General features: G+C 30.4%; 1 long non-coding RNA gene across 2 annotated transcripts; it reads left to right on the plus strand.

Moving 5' to 3' along the window:
- Positions 1-685: 685 nt before the first annotated feature.
- On the plus strand, positions 686-4,719 carry LOC126834652 (uncharacterized). 2 transcript variants are annotated; one of them, XR_007685096.1, is made up of 6 exons: positions 686-923; positions 2,976-3,156; positions 3,455-3,585; positions 3,668-3,809; positions 4,067-4,261; positions 4,495-4,719. It is a non-coding gene; the product is annotated as an uncharacterized LOC126834652 (long non-coding RNA). The 2 variants fall into 2 exon arrangements; XR_007685095.1 differs by having other exon boundaries at positions 689-923; positions 3,731-3,809.
- Positions 4,720-8,693: the final 3,974 nt, after the last annotated feature.

The following is an 8,693-nucleotide window of genomic DNA, read 5'->3' on the forward strand; positions in this document are numbered from 1 at the left end:
ATAACTATTATTGTACTTTATATATTACTAAAAAGATAACCATTCGTCTTGAAGTAGTTGGATAGATGTTTTCTACGTTTTAAATAAAAAATAAAATATTATTAAACATTTAAGTAATACGCGTTAACTATTTACGCCGTCTTAAGTGTTCAAAATGGTGTGTCATTAAACGTACATTGAACGTTTGATAAGCCATATAATTGCCAAGTCCTCTTCTTTCAATGATTTTTACAACAAAAAAAAAACAGTGAATCAAATATTATGTATTTGTGTAGAAAGACAATTTCTCTGGTCAAGGCCAAAGTTGTTTGGGACAAGGCGAAGAAGATGGACAAATCCGTTGAGCTCAAGATGGCGATGATAAATTGTCTTTGATTTCGGACGGTTATAAAAGTGAAATGTTAATATTAAACTAATCGCCAAACGTAACGATATAGTTAGACTCTATCGTAGTTTTTTTATATATATATATATATATATATATACAACTCAAAAAAGTATGACGCATACATTTTTTACACCTCCTTCAAGACCGCCCCTCATTCATTATTCTGTTTTTTAACCACACGCATTAAAAATGAAAAGGGTTATGCCTGCGCTGTCGTCGCGTATGTGCCAATTGATTGAAGTCCTATGCGATATTACAAAGTAAGACGAACATATTGAATATCATTTATAATGCAGTACATTTTGCCTGCCCTTTTTGTGTGTTTTTATGTGTACATACCACGTTACCTTGCGCGTTACCGCAGTCGATATTCACGAGTGGGCCTTACGTGGGTAAAAAACATATGTACATAAAAAAAAATTTGCCAACACCAGTGCTGCTGCTTGGCCAGTCGACGGATAGAACTGTTGCCGAAACAAACGATTCCCCTTTCGTTCGTGATCCGGCTGCTGTAATTGTGAATCAATTTTAAGCGGTGAGTACAAAAAGAACAAAAAAAACATACATTATGATTTATATATATATGTATATATTACTGTCTCAAAAAAACGTCTTTGTTACCTTATGAATTGTTTTTTTTATTTGGCGGAAAGATGAAATGTATACATTTTCAGCATTACAATTGGCTCCTATAAAGCCATATTTTCCCCGTTGAATTTACTGTAAAAAATCTATTTTCATTAACCCATTATATTAACCTCATTACTTCAAAACTTATAAATATTATATTTAAATATAAAAAAAACAAATCCGGAAGCTGACACTTGTATCGTTAAAATACTTGATGATGAATGTCTAATACAGAATTTTATATGTAAAAGTGTCAGCTGTGAGAATCTTTTTCAAAGTTTTAAAAATATTTATAAGGTTTGAATTTAGTTACAGGTTTGTATGATGTTCCATTACTTTAATAATAGTATTTTTGATCTAACCTAACGTTATTATAACAAAAAAAAAGTGTTGAAGTATGAAATTATCACCGCTGTACAAACGATAACTTACAAATTGTATGCTCAGTTTAACTGTCTAAATTCATAACTCATAGACAGATTTAAAGAGTTCTAAATCCAGGCAATTAATTCATAATGTTATTAATGGTAATACTAATTATTGTAGTTTTAGTTTTTTGTTTCTCTGCCGCTAGGTTAGGTAACAATAGTACAGCGGGCGTCACTGTTTTCCGCCAAAATAAATGAAAATTAGTTACCTAAAATGTTTTATGAACCCGTGAACCTTATATTTTATAACATTTTTTTTTTATTCAATCATAAAATGAGTTTATGTATTCTATGAGCATGTTATGCTAATTTATAACAATTTTAAATTTGACTACGCATATAAGTGCAGCTAAAATATTGTGCACAACAAAAACCGTTCAACGCGGTTGACAACTGGTCAAGGTTGCCTCTCGAACCCGTCTCGCCGCTCTTCCTCTCCGCTATGCCTAATAGCAATACCACAGATATATAGCTACTATAGCAAAGCTCTATTGTTAAAACGGTTTCACCGATATTATCATCAGCAAACAGTACTTTTATGAGCCGCCAAGCTAAAAATTCGTCGTTGCCAGAAATATCCGAAGATGATGAGGAATGGCAAAAAATTGATAAGAAACGCTTAAGATCCCCAAATCCTAATTCTCCAAAATCAAAAAAAATACTGATAACCACCGCACCTCAAATTGACCACCTAATCTGCCCCCACATATTTATCCAGACACCAATAAACTTCACTCAAATCTGTGATAAAATGAATGTGTTAACTGCGTTATTCTTTTAAATTACAAGCTAAATAAACGCTTATATATGAATACAGTATAAAAATAATACAATGATAAAATACTTAGTAAAATACTAAAATATAGGTCATCAATGCGATACACAAAGTGGGTATTAATAGTCATTGTTATTCTTAAAATAAAATTATTTTTGATTTTAAGGATACTCACTAAAAATGTATTTTTTAATTGACATTTCTGTTGGTTATTTCTCAAACTTTAATGGAGTGATTTATAGTTATATTTGTATCAGAAAGTGTATGCTGAAATATTATTTGAGAACATTTTTTAAGGATTTAAAACTAAATGGTTAGCACAACACTTATCTAGTAAAATTATTTAAGTCACATTATACTCTATAACACAATATAGTTATTTAAATTAAAAATAATACCACTTATCATATGATAATAATTAATTAAAATGTAGAATTATGTTCTCTATAAATTACTTGGAGTAGGTAACTATATCTTACTTGTATGTTTCAGTCTTCTAACACTTATAAATTACATGTTTGTACATTTTTATCATTCGAGACGAACATTTTGAAGTAAATCGATTTTTTAAATGATAATGTTGATTCATTAAACATATTTTGTTATAGATCTAGTCTCAATTCCAGGTTCTGATTGTGGATTAGTACCAACACAAATTAGTCTATGCAATGATAGAACATAATATATATTGTTACAAAGGAGATCAAATGAGCATCTATACCATATTTTTACAAATGCGTTTTTTATCATTTAGTAAGGTCACAGAGCAGAGTTGCTGGCCAGCAGACCAACCGTCTTCGTTCAGCTTCTCTGTAAACGGTTGAAGATCTCCTGTTTGCCACCAAAGAGTGTCGTATGGCACCGTCCGATTTTACTAACAACCATGAACAGCAGCAACAAGATGACTATGTATCTGTTACTTCCAATAAGTACAGGTTAGTGAGATTTTAAAACGTTTGGAGACGTTTTAGTTTATGTTATTATACAGTATTAAACAATATTCCACTGCAATCAACACCCTATACCCGATATAATTTATTAGGTTTTTTGAGTCCTCCACTAGCAAGTTCTCCGTTTCTTTCACGAATCTATTCTTTATCTTTCCCACCAACCGGCTGTCTCCTATGCGTCAACATATCTATATTTATTCTGCACACATAGGTCCGGTTAGGTCCAAACATTTAGAGCTTACTCGAATCCGTTTATTGATTCGATTTGTTGTATGCTTTTCAGGAAACTACAACAAGCATGGTTGGGCAGTAGTAAATTAAAAAAAAAACTCATCTGCTGTCTAGCGCTACTGTCTTTTCTTGGATTAATGTCATTTCTGTGTTTTATTTATATCACTGTGATGCTTTGGGACAGTAAGTAATCTACACTATCATATTGTCGATTGAAAAAATACATTTTATTTTCGGTTGATATTATATTTATGTTTGATGTTAGTTTACCATGGTCCATAGTTTACATTGGTCGTGTAAACAATAATGGTGATTCCGTTTTTGACAGGTATGAATGATGTCCGTTTATGGAATGCGTCGAGAATACGAAACATGACAAAACACAGTTAATAATTGAATTTTGATGGGTACTGTATAAAATGTATCACAAACGAGCCAGTCATTCGAGAAAGGGCATAAGTCATGAATACAAAACGTTTGGGAGATGAGTAAAAATTATATGGGTGATCTGCGGCTATGAGCTTTTAACGACATTTCTATCATCTGTGGGTCTTAATGGCCATGGTCTCCATGACCTCATTTGGAGGAAATCGTGACTTATGTTGTGTCTCGAATGACTAATTCAAAAATTGTACGATATGAACTTCTTACTTGTTGCCTACAGATTCACTGGACGAACACGGACTCGAGCCGGTGTACAAGAAGGAAGTTTTCGGACTTTACCACCGTCACAGACACGAACGGAACTACATTCAAAATGGCTAAGACTTTGGCTCTGGTCCATCGATACCTCAGCGCCGATTTCCTAGTGCAGTTGTCCTTAGAACCGGATCCTTTCGACAAGACATCCGCCGTATACGTAATAAGCTGTGGTTTTATTTTGTATATTATCAATTATTGTTTTTTATTTATTTATTATTCCAATCGATTCTTATTTACGAGTCTCATATTCCTTTATCTTTGAAGTTTCACTTGTAGAGCGCGTGCGGACGACGAACCGAGTTTTTTGCTTAAAAATAAAAAAGCTACTTATAATTAGTCGAGATAATTTTTTATCTAAAGAGTGTCAATCGTTTATTATCTCTTATATAGGTTTTGTGTCATAACACCAACTTCAAGTTCAGCGATTTGCAAGTGAACGACGATTACAGCCCCAACATAACATACGAGTGATCGGTTCGTTGAAAAACAATTATGACTTTGCAAACGTCTGGAAGTGTCCGGCCAAGAGTCCAATGAATCCAAGCAATAAATGCGTCATGTGGTGAACAGAAATAATAATAATATTATAAACCTTTGTGATTTTGTATAAATAAATAAAGCTATTCCATACAATTTAAACTCGATATTATGTTTATTGTTATAAGATTAAGAAGACACCCGCCGTTAACCGAGTTTAACGGATCGACTCCAAAGTGGTGTCAACATTTTGTAAATTAATTGAAAATAATTGTAAATCTAGTTTCGACATTTGTAAATAATTTTTTCGGTGTTATAACAAAAATACTCTTTTGGGGGACCAAATTCACGGATCCCCCGAATTTAACAGATCAACTAGTTTATTATTAAAAAAATATATATTTTTATGTTATGCAATCAAACAAAAAGATGATTTTCATACATAAGTGTTAATCATTTTTCTTATAAATATTATTACTTATAAATTAAAATAATTTCTTTCTTTTTTATTTTCACATGACATAGTTCCATGGCATTTTAAATTACGATACCTGGATATTGATCTGAAGGACATACTGATAAAATCAGTGATTTTTTTTCTTGTGAATAACATTTAAATTAAAAAAAAAATACAACTAAATTCTATAATATGTATAAGTTCATTGGTATGTATATGTGTTATGGCTGGGGGGTGCATTACCCTGCAATCTAATATCTCTAGTAATATAGTATCTCTAATATCTTATCTCTAGTCCACTATCTCTAATAATTCACCTTCATAATCCCTCTATACTCCCTCCATACTTCTTCATAATTCCTCCATATTCCTCCTCTATAATCCATAATGATGTCAGCACTGTGACACAAAACGTGACGGACAAATTTTTAGAATGACCCCTTGACATAAGACATATCCATGTCAGAAAAAACTTGGTATTCAATTAATAGAAAAAAGTTTTTTAGTCGAGTCTGCAACCTCGAAAGAGCATTTTCATGTCTTGTTGAAGTACCGATTAATTTAGAGTTGTGTTATAGATTAAGCTAGTATCTAAGGTGGCTAGTTAACACATAACCGAAAAACTTGTCACCAAAAACTTGTTACGCTGTTATCTGATGAGAGAAAAGAGATAAGAGATTATACATAAGAGTAAGAGATTGGTGATGAGGGATTGGGGCTGGAATAGGGTGAAAATGGGGTAGGGGGTGGGAATTAGCTCTGGCACACCTAACCGAAAAAAGTGTTACCAAAAAAAGCATTACGCTGTTATTTAAAATGATGTGTTGTATTTACAACGATCAAACTAGAACTAAATAATAAATTCAAAATAGTTTAACTAGTACTATAATTAAAAATTATAGTTAATTAAAAAATTATCAAACATAATTATTTTACCCAACATTCAACATACACATAATAATAAGTATTATTCAAAGATTGATTGAGGGGCGCTTACTTCCTAGAATATGCGTTCCAAGGCATATAAAATTACATTAAAATTGTATAAAACCAGTTTATTTTTATAAAACCTTAATAATGTTCATTAAAAACTCCTAAGAACTGAAGTAAGAATGTATAGAAGCATTCTTAGTATCGTTATATAACTGGAGAATTGGTTTTTTCTGACAAAATCTATATTAATTTTGTTACATAGTAATATTTTATATATAAAACAATAATACCATAGGTTTTATAAATGTTATAATGTGATTTGAAAAACATGATTTTACATATTTACACAACAGTTGGTCGGCAATGTTTACAGATCGAACCATAAAATGTGGTTTTCAATATCGTACAATAGTTTTATATTACATTAACTGAAAAATGTGTGCTGCAAATTTATTAAAAATAAAATCTATTATAATGCATATAATTTTAAAGAAATCAAGATTTGAGTCTTCTCGTATAATATAATAAACTTTTGTGTTTTGTTTTTTAAAAGTCTTAATTGAAAACCTATACCCTTCCTCCGTTTAAAAATGTAAATAAAATATAGTTCTTTATTTTTCAGTATTGTTTTTGTACCATGATTATTTTTAGACATCTGTTTCTTAGTATGTTGTTTTTTCAATACTCCAACATGTTACCATTTACCATCTATATTTTTTTGTAAATCCGTGTTTCGAATGACGTACTTCTAGTTCGATTATGTATTCAAATGTTTGATGAATATTTTCTGAGGAATTTTTACAACCAAAAACCAACTAAACAAAACATGTATTTTTTAGATTTACAAAACACTACGCAGTTAATATGAGAAGAAAAATAGTACTAGTAGGTACCAACTACTAGTATTCCAGTTACTTCCAAAGGCAAACGACAGTCATTTTTTATATATTGTCAAAAATGCGTTTTTCGTACATTGTAATGCTGCTCGTAGCAATTCTAATACAGCTCTCAGGTGTTTAAATAAATTTAATTTTTGGAATTTCGTATAAATATTAACCACCGAAATATAACAAAATTATTTTGTTTTTCAGTGGCACCCGTGTCTGAGTGCCAGTCTGAAAATGGGCCTGAATGTGAGTCTGAATATGAGCCTGAATATGAGTCTGAATATGAGTCTAAATATAAGTCTGATAATAAGTCTGAACCTGAGCTTGAGATTATCTACCCCGAAGGAATACGTAAGTTGTTTTCGTTCCAAATCGTACACTGAGTAATTTGAAAGTATATTATTTTTGAACAAACTATTAATAAAATACTCATTTTTTAAGCCCAAAAAAAAAGTTTACAGCATTTATAATATGCACAGGTTATGTCTCATCATTATAGTTTACAAGGTCTCACCATAATTGGTCGGTAAGACTAGAACCATAATTTTGATCCGATATTGTACAAGTGTACAATATAACTCGAATTTCATAGTTCCAGAATTTTGTATAAATATTAACCACCTAAATAATATAACGAAATTCTTTTGTTTTTCAGCGAGAACTCGGTTTTGGGCAAGCGAAAGACGTAAGTTATTTTCTTTGTTTTACTAAAAAAATCATACAAATATTTTCAAAGCATACATTTGAGTAATTTTATAGAATATTATTTTTGAACGAATTATCAATTAGGTACATATTTTTTAACCATAAATAACCGATTATAATATGAACAATATTAATGCCTTGTCCTTAAGTGTACAATAGTCTGGTAACACAAAGTCGATTTTCTTTATTTGCATACTTAAGATCACTTTCATTTATTAACAAATGTTACGCGGTGTTAATGAATTAACAATTTTAGCAATCCGGTGTATATTAATTACAATAATTTTTGAAATTGTTCATAAACATTAACCACCAAAATATAACCATTTATAATTCGAATACTAACCACTACCCTTTTGTTTTACAGCTTCGTATCTACTATAAAGTGAGTTATTTTTTATTGTTTTAGTAAAAAAAAACCCATACAAATCTTTCCAAAGCATACACTGAGTAATTTGAAAGAATATTATTTTTGAACGAACTATTAGTAAGGCACGAATGAACCTAAGTATATATTTTTTTTAATTGCAGAACTTTTAAGAAGACAACAGTATTAGCAACACCAGCCGCGCAATCGCCGAACGGGCAGATTATGTATAAAGCATAATCTTAGTTCTTTTAAAAATAGCGCTTCACGCAATAAATGTACACTTTTATTAGAATACAATAAAATCAAAAACTGTGTCCGTGCAAATAATTAATAAATCTTTCAACTACAAACAAAAAAAAAGAGTATTTTTTTTTAAATTAACATAACCTAACCTAACCACATTGCAAAATGAAAATTATTAATTATAGGAAATATACGATTTTTTTTTAGCTTAAGAGGAAGATTAATCGTAAAGATGTGTTTATGGAAAAAAGTGTAGTTCAAAGCAAAATGTTCATAGAAAACATATTTTGATATTGTTAATAAGAAAGAAACTTTATCTAGATTCGCTTGTAGGATTTTTTGAGAAAACATAAATTCTATTTTAAATACAGGCGTTAAAAAAAATGTCTTAATTAAAATATTAATTATGACAATTGTGTTGATAATATAAAACAAACCGACGAAAGAACCTAGATTAAGTTCTCATTGTTTTAATTATGTAAAAAAAATGTGTCTACTATTATTATTTAGCCTATAA

The sequence above is a fragment of the Adelges cooleyi genome, unplaced genomic scaffold (genome assembly GCF_023614345.1).
Source record: "Adelges cooleyi isolate 19-005CV unplaced genomic scaffold, UGA_ACOO_1.1 ACOO_flye_CR_arks_rails_tigmint_CR_PRNA_21, whole genome shotgun sequence".
NCBI classification, from domain to species: domain Eukaryota; kingdom Metazoa; phylum Arthropoda; class Insecta; order Hemiptera; family Adelgidae; genus Adelges; species Adelges cooleyi.